The following is a 17,062-nucleotide window of genomic DNA, read 5'->3' as shown; positions in this document are numbered from 1 at the left end:
TCCAGGATGTCTCTGCAGCTTTTGAGCTGGAACATAAATGGCTGTAACAGTCCCGAAAAAAGGTCTAAAATTTTTCATATTTTAAAAAAGGAACAATTGGACATTATATGCTTACAAGAAACACATGTGATTAGGCTCCATAGAAAGGTGTTAATAAATAAAAGGTTTGGTCAAGAATTTATATCATCGGATACAGTTAAAAAGAGAGGTGTGGTGATCTATGCAAAAGAGAGCCTTTCACCAAAATTTCTCTTTAAAGATGAAAGTGGAAGAATCCTCGCAATAGAAGTACAGTATCAAGGAGAAAAAATTTTGATATTAGGAATTTATGCTCCAAATGAAGGAAAATCGGATTTTTATAAGAAGTTGCACGAGACCATGCTGGATTATCTGGATTACAACAACGTCATCATGATGGGGGACATGAACGGGGTGGTATCAACAAATATGGATAAGTCACAGAACCAGAACATTACTAAAGAGGGAAGACTACCTAAGACCTTTTTTGAAATGACTGACAATATGGACTGGGTTGACATCTGGAGAGTTAGAAACCCCTTGGGAAGAGAAGGAACATTCTTTTCTGAAGCTCAACTGACTTGGACACGAATCGACCAAATATGGATAACTAGAAGTCTGGCACCTAAGGTGAGGAAGGTGAAAATCTGCCCTAAAACATGCTCCGACCATAACGCCTTGAGAATGGATATGACATTGATCCCAACCGGCTCCTTTAGATGGAAGATGAATGATGGCCTGTTTAGAGACCAAAGAATTGTAAAGAAGGCCCAAAAAACTTTAAAGGACTATTTTGAGATTAACTTGAACACTACGGTGGAAAAAAGAACTATCTGGGATGCAAGTAAAGCTGTGATGAGAGGGTTCTTGATTCAACAGAATTCCTTAAAGAAAAGACTGCAAAATGAAAAGAAAGATAAAATTCTGGAAAGTATCAAAGAGTTGGAGAAGAAGTTAAGATCTAACCCGAAGTCCCAACCGATTCTGAGAGAAATTAAACTTTATCAGGCACAATATTCCAAACTGATAAATCAGGAAATAGAATGGAAGATTAAAACAATGAAACAAAAAACTTTTGAATCGGCAAATAAATGTGGGAAACTGCTAGCCTGGCAGCTGAAAAGGAGACAAAGATTAAATACAGTAACAAACTTAGAGGTTGAAGGAAGGAACATTCAGAACCCGGGAGAGATTAGAAAGTGCTTCCAGAGGTATTTTAAAAAGCTATACACTCAAGGGCCACAAGATGAAATAGAGATTACACAATTTTTGGAGAGAAATGGATTAGCAAAGCTGTCAGAAGAAAATAGAACAATTTTGAATGGCAAAATAACACGACAAGAGATTGAACAGGCCATCCAGAGTCTGAAACAGGGCAAATCACCAGGGCCAGACGGACTGACCTCTAACTACTATAAGACATTGAAGGATTATTTGATACAACCTTTGTTGGAGGTCAGTAATGAAATAATGGAGGGGAAGAAGGCGCCTGAATCGTGGAAAGAAGCATTTATCACATTGATTCCAAAGTCAGAAACTGAAAAGACACAACTCAAGAACTACCGTCCCATCTCCCTTTTAAATGTGGATTACAAAATATTTGCAGATGTTTTGGCACGAAGATTTAAGAAAGTTTTAAGTGAGATAATCCATAAAGACCAGGCAGGCTTTCTCCCGGGCAGACATATGTTTACTAACACAAGGAACATCATAGACATATTGGAACTTTTACAAACAAATATAAACACTAAAGCAGTTTTAATTTTTATAGACGCGGAGAAAGCCTTCGACAACATATCTTGGAAATTTATGAAGGGGAATTTAAAAGAAATGGGAGTGGGACGGGGGTTTGAGAACGGGATTGAGGCAATATATTCAGAACAAAAGGCTAAACTGATAGTTAACAATGTGGTTACAGAAGAGTTTAAAATTGAAAAAGGTACACGACAAGGCTGCCCGATTTCCCCATTACTGTTTATTTCGGTTCTGGAAGTGCTCCTGAATATGATTAGGGGGGACAGGTTGGTGGAAGGGATTCAGGTCGGAGCGAAACAATATAAACTTAAAGCTTTTGCAGATGACCTAGTTCTAACATTACAGGAGCCGGAGTCTAGTTTGAAAAGAGTACTACAACTGATTCAAAACTTTGGTCGAGTGGCAGGATTTAAGTTAAACAAGCAAAAAACTAAAGTTTTGGGGAAAAACTTGACAGATACTGAGTTGGAACAGCTTCAGAAAGAGACAGAACTAAATGTGGTTAAAAAAGTTAAATACCTAGGGGTAAACATAACAGCAAAAAATCTGAGTTTATTTAAAGATAATTATGAAAAATGTTGGTCAGAGATTAAGAGAGACTTGGATAGTTGGTCAAGACTAAAACTTTCTTTGTTGGGCCGAATAGCTGCCATCAAGATGAATGTATTGCCAAAAATGTTATTTTTGTTTCAGACACTGCAGATTGTAGACAAGACAGAGTGCTTCCGGAAGTGGCAGAAAGATATTTCTAAATTTGTCTGGCAGGGCAAAAAGCCCAGAATCAAATTTAAAATATTAACAGATGCGAAAGAAAGAGGGGGCTTTGCCCTGCCAGATTTAAAGTTGTATTATGAAGCTGCAGCTTTCTGCTGGTTAAAAGATTGGTTACTTCTTGAAGATACGGATGTCTTGGATTTGGAAGGTTTCAATAACGCGTTTGGATGGCATGCATATTTATGGTATGATAAAGCTAAGATAAATAAGGCCTTCAAGAACCATATTGTCAGAAAATCAGTTTTTAATGTCTGGACAAAATATAAAGACTTACTGGAGAATAAAACTCCGAGGTGGCTGTCACCCCTGGAGGCTAAGGCTCGGAAAAGAGCCAATATGGAGGCCAACTGGCCAAAATATTGGGAGATAATAGAAAAGGATGGTGACAACTGGAAATTGCAGAGTTTAGAAAAGATGAGAGACAAAGTGCGAGACTGGTTACAATATGCTCAGATTAAAGAAGTGTTTAAAAATGACAAAAAGCTAGGATTCCAAGTGGAAAAGTCAAAGTTAGAAACTGAACTGTTAGAACCTAAGACTAAGGTACTTTCAAGAATGTATAACTTGCTGCTGAAATGGAACACACATGACGAAATGGTAAAATCAACAATGATAAAATGGGCGCAGGACATTGGGTATAATATTATGTTTGAAGATTGGGAAAGGTTGTGGACCTCTGGGCTGAACTTCACTGCATGTAATGCGTTGAAGGAAAATGTGATGAAAATGATGTATAGATGGTACATGACCCCTGTTAAACTGGCTAAAATATACCATTCGTCTGATAGCAAATGTTGGAAATGTAAGGAAAATGAAGGAACATTTTTTCACCTCTGGTGGACCTGCCCTAGAGTGAAGGCCTTTTGGGAGAAGATATATAATGAATTAAAAAAGGTGTTTAAATACACCTTTACTAAGAAACCAGAGGCCTTTCTCCTGGGTATTGTAGGCCAGAGTGTGTTAAAAAAGGACAGAACATTCTTTATGTACGCAACAACAGCAGCAAGAATATTAATTGCCAAGAATTGGAAAACTCAGGAGCTACCCACTGTGGAAGAATGGCAGATGCAACTGATGGACTATATGCAATTAGCCGAGATGACCGGCAGAATTCGAGACCAGGGAGAAGAAAGGATGGAAGAAGACTGGAGGGAATTTAAGATTTATTTACAAAAATATTGTAATTTGGCTGAGTGTTGAATTGGATGCCAGTGCAGATAATTGTCTACCATTAAATTAGATTTAAGGCTGAATTATATGTCAAACCAAATTAAGATTATTAATTAAGATGAGTTAAATGATAATTTGTTTGAAATAAATTTAATAATGATGTAAGTGTATGCGGGAGGTGTGGGGGAGTCCCATGTAATAATTGAGAGATGTTAAATGGACAATGATAAGTTGTGCTTATCTAATATATGCTTTATTTGAAAACTTCAATAAATATATATTAAAAAAAAAAAAAAATATTAATATAGCTGTTGACATCTTTGCTCGAACCTATGCACTTGGGCAGGGGTAGGCAACCTAAGGCCTGTGGGCCGGATGCAGCCCAATTACTTTCTCAATCTGGCCAATGGACGGTCTGGGAATCAGCGTGTTTTTACATGAGTAGAATCGTCCTTTTATTTAAAATGCATCTCTGGATTATTTGTGGGGCCTGCCTGGTGTTTTTACATGAGTAGAATGTGTGCTTTTCTTTAAAATGCATCTCGGGGTTATCTGTGGGGCATAGGAAGTCGTTTATACTTTATTTCAAAATATAGTCCGGCCCACCACATGGTCTGAGGGACGGTGGACCAGCCCACAGCTGAAAAAGGTTGCTGACCCCTGCACTTGGGGGTAACTTCCTCTGAGTTCAAGGGAGTTTACTCCTGCATAACTATGCACAAGAGTGCCATCATGCCGCATGCCTCATCCGGGTTGTCAGTGTAGTTGTTCTCTGTGAATCAACACAGCTGCCTGCATTTTTGGACTCTCCTTGTGAGTGCGGCTATGAACTGTCCTTGGAGACTTTCCTGTTGAGTTTCTGCAGCTCAGCATTAACCTCTGGAACACAGAAAGCTGCCTTGAACGCAGTCAGACAGTTGGTCCCACCTAGCTCAGTGATGTCTAAACTGGCTGGCAGCATTTCTGAAGGGCTTCAGGCAGGGAAACTCTCCCAGCCCTTGCCTGGAGAGGCCAGGGGTTGAACCCAAGACCTGCTGCCTGCAAGGCTCGAACCTCTGAGCTACAGGGCTTCCCTGGGGACAAATCCCTTAAGAGAAAGAGTTGGGATATAAATGTGTGATGGTGGCAGGCATCACCATTGTGGTCAGAGAGAGCAGAACTAAAGGATCAAAGGTTGGGTTTTACTTGTGTGCCTGGGATGCCTTTGTCACCTGCACTCAAGAGACAGAAATGTAATTTCACTGAACTGTGCAACATTATTTGCTTTAACCCAGTTCATTTTTATTCTGGCAAGGAATGCAGTGACTTGGTAGAGGCTGAACATGCTTTGATGTAGATTGGCTTAATTGTGTGTTAGTTTATTACTTGGCAGGGGGTTACTCTTTCTGGCAATTCATAGTCCAGGTAAGGTGAGCCGCCTCAGCTCTGCAGCATTTTGATTTGAGCTGTGGCTGGTTTATGTAAATCTTGCTAACAATGTATAACTGTGCATCTTTCAAAACAGCATGGAATATATCTGAATAGGTAAATAGAGAAAAGGAGCAGATTTTGTGATTGTCGCAGAACGTCGTCTTTTCTTATTACGCTTGTTGCCGTGCTCATCCTGGGAAAACTTGAGAGAAAATGGGCTTGCATCTCTCCGTACTTTGAAATAGTAGCAGATATCGGGATCCCAGTTAAAGAACTTCGTGGGTTTTCATTCTGGGCAAGGACTCATGAAAACAGATTGTGAAACATGCTGAGATGGTGCGGGACAGCATTTCCAAATATGGAAGGCATTATAAACCACCACTCTTACAGGAAGTTAGGCATCTATGGAAAGAATGATTTTTGAATGATTTTCAAATACTCTTCTGGCTAGGTCATCTATTGCAAAGGATTTTGGATGGTTTATTATCAAGGCTTTGAGCCTTGATAATACAGAATCATAGAGCTGCCTAGGCGTATCAAGTTTTTTTTTTTAATTTAAAAAAATGATACAGTGTTTATGTGTATAGGTATGGCTTATTACAACCATATGAAGCTGGAGTTCTGGTTGTGAGTTTGAAAATATAAGGAAGACCCTTTGACATCCAAGGATTTTTCCATTTGAAGATGGATGGGTTTATACTTCTTACAGGGCTACAGACCTGATTGCCTGGTGATTTGTGAGGCTCTTAACACAAAAAGGCAGTTCCTGTGTTGCCACAAGTTTTTACATGCAATATCCAAACTAAGGATACTCCTGTGATGGTTGGGGGCTATATCACAGCATCTTAGAATTTTGCAGCAACAATGTCATATTAATTGGGGGGGGGGGGGAATGGGCACTAATGCTGAATGGCTTCTGCTGTTCAGAGCCAGCCCTACCATTTGACTGTGGCAGCCACCTGATGCAGCTGATTTTGGCTGTCTCAGCCTAATGGTAGACATCAATAAAATGGTACGCAAGTTTTTATAAATTGCTTTGTAAAAAAACAACCACCCCTAAATCAAATGGTGTGTAAATTTTATGAAATAAGATGTTGGTTATTTAATTTATTATTGATTTTATTTTTACTTCCAGGGAGCAGAAGAGCTTTTCTGTCTCAAGTGCTAAAATAACTGGAAAGACTTTGGGTACCATGACCAGTATGGAGTACTTTGGGGAGAGAGGATGCTATTTACCGCTCTGCGTTAGGCACCAAAATGTCTTAGGTCTGCACTGCTGCTATTTTAATCTGAATACTACGATCTTCTTCAAAGGAATCCTTGATGATGTCACGTTAATGTTCAGAGAATATCAGGGGTTACCACCATCTCTTCTTCATATGCTGGTTCCTCTTATTAGTATAACAGAGAGAAAGGTCCTAGCAGTAATATGTGTAAATGCATGGGAGAAATGAAAACACATCAGCCAGTAAGTGCTTTCAGGGTCAAATTTCAGTTGGTTTCTATAGGACTTGTGTCTGCGTGAATATGTTTGAGGTTTGATTTGGACACAATAAGTTTGGGTGTTAAGATAAAGCCAGTCTTTTTGTTTTTTTAAAGAGTCTTTGCTCATTCTTCCACAGCTTGTTTGACATCCACTTGCGTCCAGGAGCTATTTTTTTATTTACACCAATGTTAGCTGCTGCTCTGCAGGAAGGAAATGACTTTGTTTCCCAGCAGTATATCTGCAGGTGGTTTCAAATCTCTATTCTTTATAGGGCTGAATGATTACTCTTTTCTTATCTTCAGCATTTTTGTATGGGATCATGGATTATTGGAGCTATTTAAGAGATGACTAATTCAGAACTGTCAGTCATACTTTTTTTTTTTTACCTAGTCATGGAAATCAAGGCTGTATAAGCTTGGCTGACATGTTTGGCCTCCATAGAGCCATTAAGTGCAAAATACAGTAAGCACAAAGTGAACTGTCCCTTACATGTTTTATGCTTACTTGGAAGTAATCCCTAGTGAGTTCAGCAAGATTATAACCCCCAAATACATGTGTATAGGATTGTATCCTTAATGTGTGATCACCCTGTGGGGTTCCTTCACCCCAAATTAAAAATAAATGAGGAATGCCTGATATTAGAGTGGAATTAAAGCCTGGGATACTGATCAAGATAGAAGTCCAACTTTCCAAAACACAATTAGCTCCTCTTCCAGCATTGACACCTCTCCTAGTTGACTAGAGAACTTGGAGACAAGTCAGTCCCAAACTGGAGGACAGTGATGTCACAAAAAAGAAAAATGTGGATTTCTGCTTCCAATGGCCATGAAAAGCAAATTGTTAAGATGCAACCATGAAGATTTCAATGGAATTTATTTAGGTATAACAAGGCACAGAGTTCTTGGAGGCTTTAAAAAAATCTATTTTATATTTTTCCAGTTGCGGATTTGTGTCTTTAGTATGCTGTTGCAGCCATCTTCACAGTTTCATAGAATTGTAGAGCTGGAAGAGACCACAAAGGCCATCTAGACTAATTTCCTGCAAATGCAGGAATCTTTTGCCCAATGTGGGGCTCAAACTCATAACCCTGAGATTAAGTGTCTCATGCTCTGCTGGTTGAGTATGTGAAGGAAGCTTCACAGAATGAAGAGGAAATGGGATTGTATCACAGGCCCAGCTCCTAACATTAGGAACTCCCAATGCCTCACCCCAACCGTAACCATGCATGAAGTGAGGAAGCCTACATGCATAGACTTTCCGTCTTCAGACGTTCCCCTTAATCATGTGGAGCCTTCTTCATAATGTGTGAAAAAGGCTTAAGTCTCTCTTACAGGGATGGGAAACCTGTGGTCCTCCAGATGTTGGTGGACTATAGATCCTATTATCCCTGACCTTTGGCTGTGGTGGCTGGAGCTGATGGGAGTTGGAGTTCACCAATATCTGGTGGGCCGCAGATTCTCCACCCATGCTCTCCAGTTTCTGAAAATCCTGTGTATTGTTGCAATTCCCATCCAGGCCACTCAGGGTGGGAGCAGGAATGGAAAAACAGAGGGTGGAGGAAACCACACCCAACAAATCTTACACTGCATTGGCACTATGACGATCTCTGACCACATAATCGTCTCCATCTGTCTGTTTAGTTGCTTGTATGGTGGCTACTCAAGTGGTTCAGGTCAGCTATAACAATGCCAAAGACACATCCTTAAAATGAAAGGGGGCAGCTTTAACGTGACAGAACCATTCCAGCACCAATCATCCAAGCACGTAACACTGGAGGGAGGTTCCCACAAGTCTTGGAAATCACACAGTAGCCGTGCTGCCAGCATCTATGTGTGATGATTCCCAGCCATTTTTCAGAAATGAGAAGGGGACAGTGACTTCCAGATGATGCCATGTGTCGCCAAAGTTGCACAGAGTGTTCTAGGAAGTGCACACAAGATTTACTTAATTGGTTCAATGTCCCAGCAAAACTTGGGCTTTGAAGCCTTTCTTCCGAGTGAGATTATTTGGTTAAATGGATTTTAATACACACATAGCATTCATTAGGCACCATGGTCTTTTGTGTAGCTATGTTTATTACATTCCCCCAACCCGGAAGAATCTAAAATGGATACTTCATTGGGTCCATAAATCTTACGTGTGCCTTCCTAGAACCTTTATTGCTCTGGGGCTATTTCCCTCCTTTGTTGTCAATGGTCATCATAGTTCTGCAACTGGTTGTTTTAGATCAGGCTTAGGCAAACTCTGCCCTCCAGATGTTTTTGGCCTACAGCTCCCATGATCCCTAGCTAACAGGACTAGTGGTCAGGGATGATGGGAATTGTAGTCCCAAAACATCTGGAGGGCCAAGTTTGTCTATGCCTGTTTTAGATTGTGCATGGTGAATTTTTTAAAGTACCAAATGTACATTATGAAAACAGTGTTGTCACTCCTATGACTATGCTGGCTAGGACTGATGGGGTTTGTAGTCCAAAACATCTGGCAGGCACCTGGTTGGTGAAGGCTGAAGTAGATGGTCTAAGCAAGATCACATAGTTGGAAGGACATCTATGCAGGTTTCTCAGGAAAGCACCTATGCCAGTCTATTCAAGAATAAGTCCCATTGAGTTCAGTGGCACTCTTAGGTAAATGTACGTAGGATTGCAACTGACATCTTTGCTCATGATTTCTCAGCCTAAAAAAACTATGGCCAATTCTGACAATTGCTTTTTGAATAGTAGGTCTGGGTCATGTCGTTCTGGCTGTTGTATCACTCCTGGTTAGATCTAGGTTGGACTACTGCAGTGCACTCTGTTTGGGGCTGTCCTTGAAGAGTGTTACAAAGAGCTATTAAAAATGTAGCATCTAGTGTAGTTTTGGTGTTCACTGCTTAGGATGCATATCAGTTCTTTTTCATTAGCTCTGGTTCCGATTAATTTCAGTTCACAGTTCAAAGTGGTGTTTGATACTTAAAGAGTCCTAAATGGCTTTGGGGCCAGGCTTTCTGAAACACCCTCTCTTCCCGCATGGATCTGTATATTCACTGTACAGTATTAAGCATCTGAAGATCTGTTCCATGTTCCACCATCTTCACTGATGTGCTTGGTTGGGGGACATTAGAACAGCACCAGATTGTCCAGCTCCTTTTCAAAAGAGGTTTTATTTTCCCCATTTCTTTGGATGGCATAAATGTTCTTTTAATTTGCCTTCAACTCCTGTTGTGAAGAGGGTTTAAAAACACGCACACACACAAAAACACACCTGACCCTAACAGCCCTACTGAATACTGATTGAGATACTGTATTTCTTTTATCTCAATATTTTAATTTTATTCTAGTGTTTTTTCATCTGGAACCAGCCTTTCGGGGCAAAAAGTGAGGTAGAAATTATTTTAAATAATAATAAAAAAATCAAGCAAAGATTAAAGGGGTTTGGAAAGTTTTGTTGTTGTTTTCTTTGGTAGATGTGAAAAAAACTAGAGCTCTTGTGCTGTGTGGTCCTCTTGCATTATTCTGACCTGTGGAATAACGTCTCTTCATCCAATAGGCTCTCAGTCAAACTTTTATACCAAATTCAAAGTCATTAAATCATTTATTCCCTTAAAAGCTTTGACTTCTCTGTTATAAAGATCTTATCTCAAGGCACTCCCAAACTCCCCTTCTTGTTATGCTCCATACTAAGTTATACTTGGCTCATTTCCTAGAAACTTTCTCTGAAAGATTTCTAAGCATACCAGATACTTACAATGAAACAATATGTGATAAGGCTTCTGCATAATATCTAGACATTTATCATCATTTTACTTAACCTGCCTATTTAGCCTAAATAGGAGCCACTCAAATTCCAACTAGCCTCACATTTCTGCAGTCTGGATTTTATGGCCAAATATTTCATAATTGTTCTATAAATCTCTAGTCCTTTTTCGTAGTCAAAAGCACCTCACAGTAAATATGTTAATGTTATCTATGTGCTTCTTGCTTTGATGTGCCACATTGGAGTAAAAAGGTCCAATTGAGAATATTTTGTGACTGAGCTTTGTTGCAAATGCAAGATTTCAATTCCTTTATACTTTTTCATTGGGAGGGCATGACATTATTCCTGCCAATCTGCAAGCCTTGTGCCTTAACAAATGCTGTCCATAACAGCTTGCGAGGGCTAAATGCCATGACTGTCCCACTGGGTTTTTAAAAGAAGAAATACTCTGATTTGGTCAGCATGTCGCTACTATAATTCTGTGGTAAGCATTATGCAGATGCCATGATGTAGCTTGGCATGCACTTTGATGATGGTCAAGATCTGGTGCAGGGTTGCAGTTTCGGCAGCACAGTGACTGAGCAACTGTTTTACATGCAGGAGAAGTCAGGTTGAATTCCTGATATCTCCGGGTAGGACTGGGAAATGCACCTGTCTGAGGCTCACCACTTAAGAAATTTATTTATTTTAAAATATATATTAAGTGGTTTATGATTGCTTTAAAATACATGGCTGATAGACATCTAATGAGTTCATGCATAAGGTGGACATTGACCCTGACTTCCCATGTTCACATCCCAGCATTCTCTCTGTCTTGTATTGCAAATGTTTCCATACCCTTTTATGTTTAAATAATTTAATGTTCAAATAAATAAAGCTGTCCTATAATGCTTTAAAAAGTGGAGTTAAAAAACATTTTTTAAAAGATCAGATATTTACTCACTGTTAACTTTGCTTCTCCCAACAGCTGGGCATCCACATCTGGACTCATGTTTTACAGTTCCTTTCTTTCCAACTGCAGACAAGGTAAGCAAATCAGTTTTTTCAAGAGACTAACCAGAGACAATTTGGATTCCAATGCAAGCTAAATGGAGGGAAAGCAAGAAGTTGAGAATTGGCTTTCTCCTTAGTTTCCACGATGCCATCATTTTTGCAGTGCATCTTGACCCTGGGAGCAGGCAGCAACCTACAGGGTGGGTGATGAAGTCTTCCCTAAAAATGGGACGTATGCAAGGACACAGATTCTACATTCAGGTTTTTACTTCTACACAACTAGAGAGGGGTGTGTGCGAGTGTGATGTATGTGATGTATGCTTCTAACGTGCAACCCTAACCATGCCTACTCAAAAGGATGTCTATTGAATTCCATGGGACTTTGAGATAAGCAGACTTGGTAAGTGTAAAAATATACAAAGATAACAGTGTGTACCGCAGAATGTGTGTGCACGAGAACTGGGGACAGGAGTCTTACTTGTGGCTTAACAAGAGACAATAACATTTTGAAGGATGGGAAACCCCTTTTCTCTCAAAATACACTTTTAAATAACACACGCACACACAAAAACTTCCAAGAACCATGGTGCAATACTCGACAAAATGCAAAATCTCATGGATAGCTAAGTTCTGATCTTCACATTAGAGATGGGGATCAAGTCCTTTTGTATAGGACAGGAGGGAGGGAGTCATGGATATTAGAGAAAAATAGATTAGCTCTGATCTCCGATGTCTCTGCTTTAGTGGTTCAAACATAATTTCACTTAGTTTAAAATAATCTTTGCAAATTCATGTTGCTTATATAGCCTGCCTGGTAATATTTGCTTTATAATTGGATTGCTATATTCACTCTGATATTAAGCTTTCTCTCTCTCTCTCTGTCCCCCTCCTTTTCTGCTAGCTGTTTCCTCATAGCTCAGTGTTTTCTAATTATTATTTTACTTACTGGCTCATCTGCATTTTAGTTGCTTTATTGCTGTCTGTCTCCAGAAGAGTCTTTTTGAGGGGGAGGAACTTTGGTTAAGCTAGTATTGTTAACTTTGTTGGCTAACATGAGAAGATGAACATGTAGTGAAAACATTTTGGCAGCTTCAAAGCAGTTATACTATCAGGGGTCACAGGTAGGGAATTTAAACCTGACCTAAAGTCAATTGTTTTGTATTGAGCCTTAGTGGAAACTCACTGTTTATGAAATACTGACATGTAGATGATGAAATAGCTCATTATTTAGGAGTGATGATCCAAGCTATTGTTAAAAAAAATATTATTGACTTGTATGAGTATAAATATTTAGAAGTAATTCAGAAAAAAATAAGGAGGCCTTTAACACATTGACTCCTTATCATCTTAGCTTGTTCCCTTCTCCTTTGGGACAAAGTCAGAGAAATAATTTTGATAAGAACGGATAGCTCCTTAAGAATCCTTAGATAGCTTTGAAAATGTGGTTTTGCTTATTGCAACTCTCGGTACTGAGTTTTTTGCATATGTTCTGTGCTCTCATAGCATATCTTGTTATATAAATATTGCTTGATATTTTAAAAGTAAACTAAGGCTGAAATCCTAATCCCACTTATCTGGACATAAACTGAATTCAATCAGACTTGTTTCTGAGTAGACAAGGCTAGTGTTGCACTGTAAGGTTGTTTTTTTAATGAATTTCTCTCAAATAATTAGATTCCTATTATCCACACAACACCTGTCTGGTTATCAGTTGCATCCCACTAACTTTTACTCACTAACTTGCAATTCAGGTTATCTGTTGCATCCCACTAACTTTTACTCAGAGTAGACCAACTTAAATTAATGGACCAAAGTTAGCTATGTTTGCTCTGTGTATGTCTAGCACTGGTTACAACCCTATGTTCCTGATGGGTAATCTCACAGATTTTGTAACTCAAAGTTTGCTTAGCTACCGGAGTGAGACCTTACCTGTGAAAAGCATATGGTAACAGGGGAACCTGAGTGGCCTTTCAGGTGTCAATGGACTCCCAACTCCCATATGCCCCAGTCAGAATTGTTGGTTGTCAGAGATTATGGGAGTTGTAGTTCACTAACATCTCGAGGGCCATAGGTTTGCCATCCTTTGGTGTTTCCAAAGACTGAGTTCCTCAAGTATCCTTACAGTATTGTTGCATGTTAAACTAAGAAAAGGTAATAGGTTCTACATTTCTTAGGAATTTGTGTAATTATGAAGAATAATTAGAACAACATAGCTGAGTGGTCTTCGGGGGGGAAAAGACTGCTACTAGTCTGCAAACTGCTTGTCCATCTTTGAAGAATAAGGGAAAGAACACAATGTCTTTAAACATCCTCAGTCTTGGGTGGCCTAAGATGCCACTCAGGGTGTGTGTTGTGTGTGTGTGTGTGTGTTTTAAGTAATCCATTTCTTCCTGTTAGGTAAAACATTCCACAGTAAAACAGTGGCAACCGATAATTGTGGTTTGCTAATGGAATGTTATCATAGTGTAAGTAAAATGCATTTGTCCCAACTTGGAATACTTCTGTATTGTATTCCTTTTTATGATAGCTTCAGTATCTGTAAAAGTTTAAACAATGCTTGGAAAAAAGCCTATGCTTATGCTTGGAGACGTATTTGTGGTGCAGTTCATTAAATTAAAACTCCTAAACATGTCTCTAATTACCCTCTTAAGCCACTTATTCAACACTAAATAGCAACTGTTTATTAAGAAATTTGCTTAAGGCTACCACCACCATTGCATTAATTTGTATCTAACTGTTTAGAAATACATTGCAAATGTTCCACTATTATTGCGCGAACATAAAAGCTGCAGTCTTAATTAATATAAATGAATACAAACTGAAGGAAGCATGTTTTCAATTTTGGAAGAAAGTTTAAAGCCTCATTGGAAAAATAAAAGAACATCTACATTTTTTTATTTAAAAAATGCAATCCAAAACAAGTCGTTTAGCATTCCCGAAGCACTGTGTGTTTCAGTGCTCTTGCATACATACTTTAACACAGCAGTAGCCAATGTGGCAGTCTTCAAGACATTCCAAAGGTTCTAAACGTTGGAGATTTTAGCAAAATGTATTAAAAACCCTATGAAGTATAACACAAACGTCTGAGACTAGTAAAAAGAGTTGTGGGCAACTTACAACTGCCAGGAACGATGCCTCAACGCCTTCCACATGCACTTCATCGCGATAATTTGGGGTACAGGAGGATTTGGGGCACAGGACAGAATTCCAAACAAAGATGTGCTCTCCCAAGCCCAACATTTCCAGCATGTTCGCACTCCTGCCTCAGTGACATCAACGCTGGCTTGGTCATGTCCACAGAATGGAAGATGGCAGGATCCCCAAGGACCTGCTCTGGCACCACAGGCCAGCTGCGTGTTACAAATATGTCTGCAAACATGACACGAAGGCTGACAACATCAACCCCACCATGTGGGAATCCCTTGCAGACGACCACAGTGCCTGGAGGCAGGCGGTCAAGTTGTGTATCCATAGCAGTGACCAGAGGAGAAATGACTGCTGGGAGAAAGTGCATCTACAGCAGCACAACTGGATGCCTTCGTCTGCCCCAGCTGTAACAAAACATGTCTCTCCCGTATCGGTCTCCACAGCCACAGCAGGCGCTGCAACATCCCAACCTCATCCCCAAAGGTGCACTTCTCCATTGTCTCCTGAGACAGAAAGCCTAAGAACATGTACTGAGTTCATGGCAAAACCAGGAGCTTCACGATTTGTACTTCATTATTAGCCACTCCACTCCACCTGCTGCTCATAAGGGCTAGCTTTTTGGACAGCGGTTTTCTTGTTGAATTGTTCCTTATCCTGCTTTTTGAAAATACTATTTTTTTATCTGGCTGTGAGTCGAGATTCTATGTTTAGAGTGCAGGTGGTGACTATGAAGTCGCCAGTTTGCAAGTTGCATTGTGTGTATGCATGCTTCTGGGAAGATTTGATAATGTAGATTTCAAGTATTTTTAGCCATAAACTTAAACCATCATTAGTTAGCATCCTTTTCTAACTCTGAGACCACAACTTGCCTGCTTGGTGGAGAAAACAACTAATTTTCCAGAAATACAAGGCAGTCACTGAGAGAAATACTGATAGCGTTGTGCAGAGGAAGATGCAATTTTGAGCTCATTACCCTCCATCAGTTCATACTGAGAAAGTGACACCACTTCCTTCCTGGGTGTCTCAGTTTTGTATGTTGTTTTCATAAAGTTAATGAAGGGAGAGATCTACAGTAATGAACAAATGGCTCTTTAAATGCTAGCTGTACCCCCCACCCTAATGTACACACATATAAAGCACACACATCTCCAAAAATGCAACATTGCACAATGGAAATTATGCAGGAAATGGTTTCTCTTTGGATCAACAGTTCAAAGATAAGTGCCTTGACGGTTGCAACCTTTTTGTGGAGGGAGAGGTGTGAAGTTATATTCTGCAGGTATATTTCAGCTACGCTTGTTTTTATAATAATTTATGAGCTGATTCACATGGGATCTGTTGTGTCCTCACAGACAAGTTTTATCTTCTTGACTCTGCTGCTAATGGACTTCCTCCTAGGTAGTACCATACTCTCTAAGACAGTAGGTCTCCATCATGAATTAGCCATGTAAATCAGTGGCCTTACTGTACCTTGCAAGAGAGCCTTAAGTAGAACTTGGGGAGGTCAGAATGCCTGGATCGAGAGTGAACACAGAGATCTAGAGCTGTCAACCTCTGAAGCACAAAACCCTACTAACTGGACAGCCGCTAAGCCTATGAGGCCTAGGTAGTGGTGGGGCCAGAGTCCATGCTCTAGGGAGCAGAACTGCAACCCTGTTTTGTGCATTTTTTTCATGTAGGGCACTCACGGTTTCAAGCTGCACTTTGGCTGCCAAATGTATACAGTGGTACCTCGGGTTAAGTACTTAATTCGTTCCGGAGGTCCCTTCTTAACCTGAAACTGTTCTTAACCTGAAGCACCACTTTAGCTATTGGGGCCTCCTGCTGCTGCCTCGCCGCTAGAGCACAATTTCTGTTCTCATCCTGAAGCAAAGTTCTTAACCTGAAGCACTATTTCTGGGTTAGCGGAGTCTGTAACCTGAAGCGTATGTAACCTGAAGCATATGTAACCCAAGGGTACCACTGTACATAAGATCAGTATCAGTATATAGCAAGGATGTGGGACCTCTGACTTGAGGCCAACTATGTCTTCTCCAAGTCTCTCCATTTGGCCCTTGACTCTCCAGGCCACACTTTCTCCCAAGGAAACAACCCTTCCTAGCCCTGCTCTTCACTCTCTCCAAGTGCTTTTGCTTTGTTGGGAAGTGTCCTTGAGCTGTGCTCATTCTTCTTGTTTGTCTGGATAGAGGATGAAAAAAGTGGCTTGGCAAGGCTGGAGAAAATCCTGCCTTCTCTGTGCCTGGAATATGTGTATAATGGAAGGGTTCACATCCATTACTCTGACTCCTTTTGCCTCTGGCCCTGTCTAGCACCTCTAAAAGGTTGGCCCCGAGGGAACACTTCCTTCTGTCTGAAAAAGTTTATTCACTCCTCATATAAATGTTGGTGTGTGTCTACCCCAGATGTGTAGCTTCAGGAAATCTGTGGTCTTGTTCTTCAGTAGAGATGCTGATAATGAAATGCACGCTTTTGGCAATCCATTATAGCCAATAAATAAATAAATAAATCTTCCAAGACATCTGACTTCCAGCTATCTCTGGCTTCGTTCTATATATCTCCTGGGACTGCCGACTCACC

The 17,062-nt window shown here is 40.1% G+C and overlaps 1 protein-coding gene across 11 annotated transcripts in view; it reads left to right on the top strand.

The window, feature by feature from the left end:
• The window catches only part of SULF1 (sulfatase 1), a 116,330-nt gene that overhangs the window by 20,310 nt on the left and 78,958 nt on the right, over positions 1 to 17,062 (top strand). For all 11 annotated transcript variants that reach the window (XM_083450992.1, XM_083450986.1, XM_083450991.1 and 8 more), the window contains exon 2: positions 11,313 to 11,371. The gene's annotated coding sequence lies outside the window, so the exon portion shown is untranslated. The remainder of the gene's footprint in view (positions 1 to 11,312; positions 11,372 to 17,062) is intronic.

This window comes from Podarcis tiliguerta, assembly GCF_965153285.1.
Source record: "Podarcis tiliguerta genome assembly, chromosome: 7".
NCBI lineage: Eukaryota > Metazoa > Chordata > Lepidosauria > Squamata > Lacertidae > Podarcis > Podarcis tiliguerta.
Note: the sequence above shows the minus strand (reverse complement) of the source record. Positions and strands in the feature narration are given on the sequence as shown.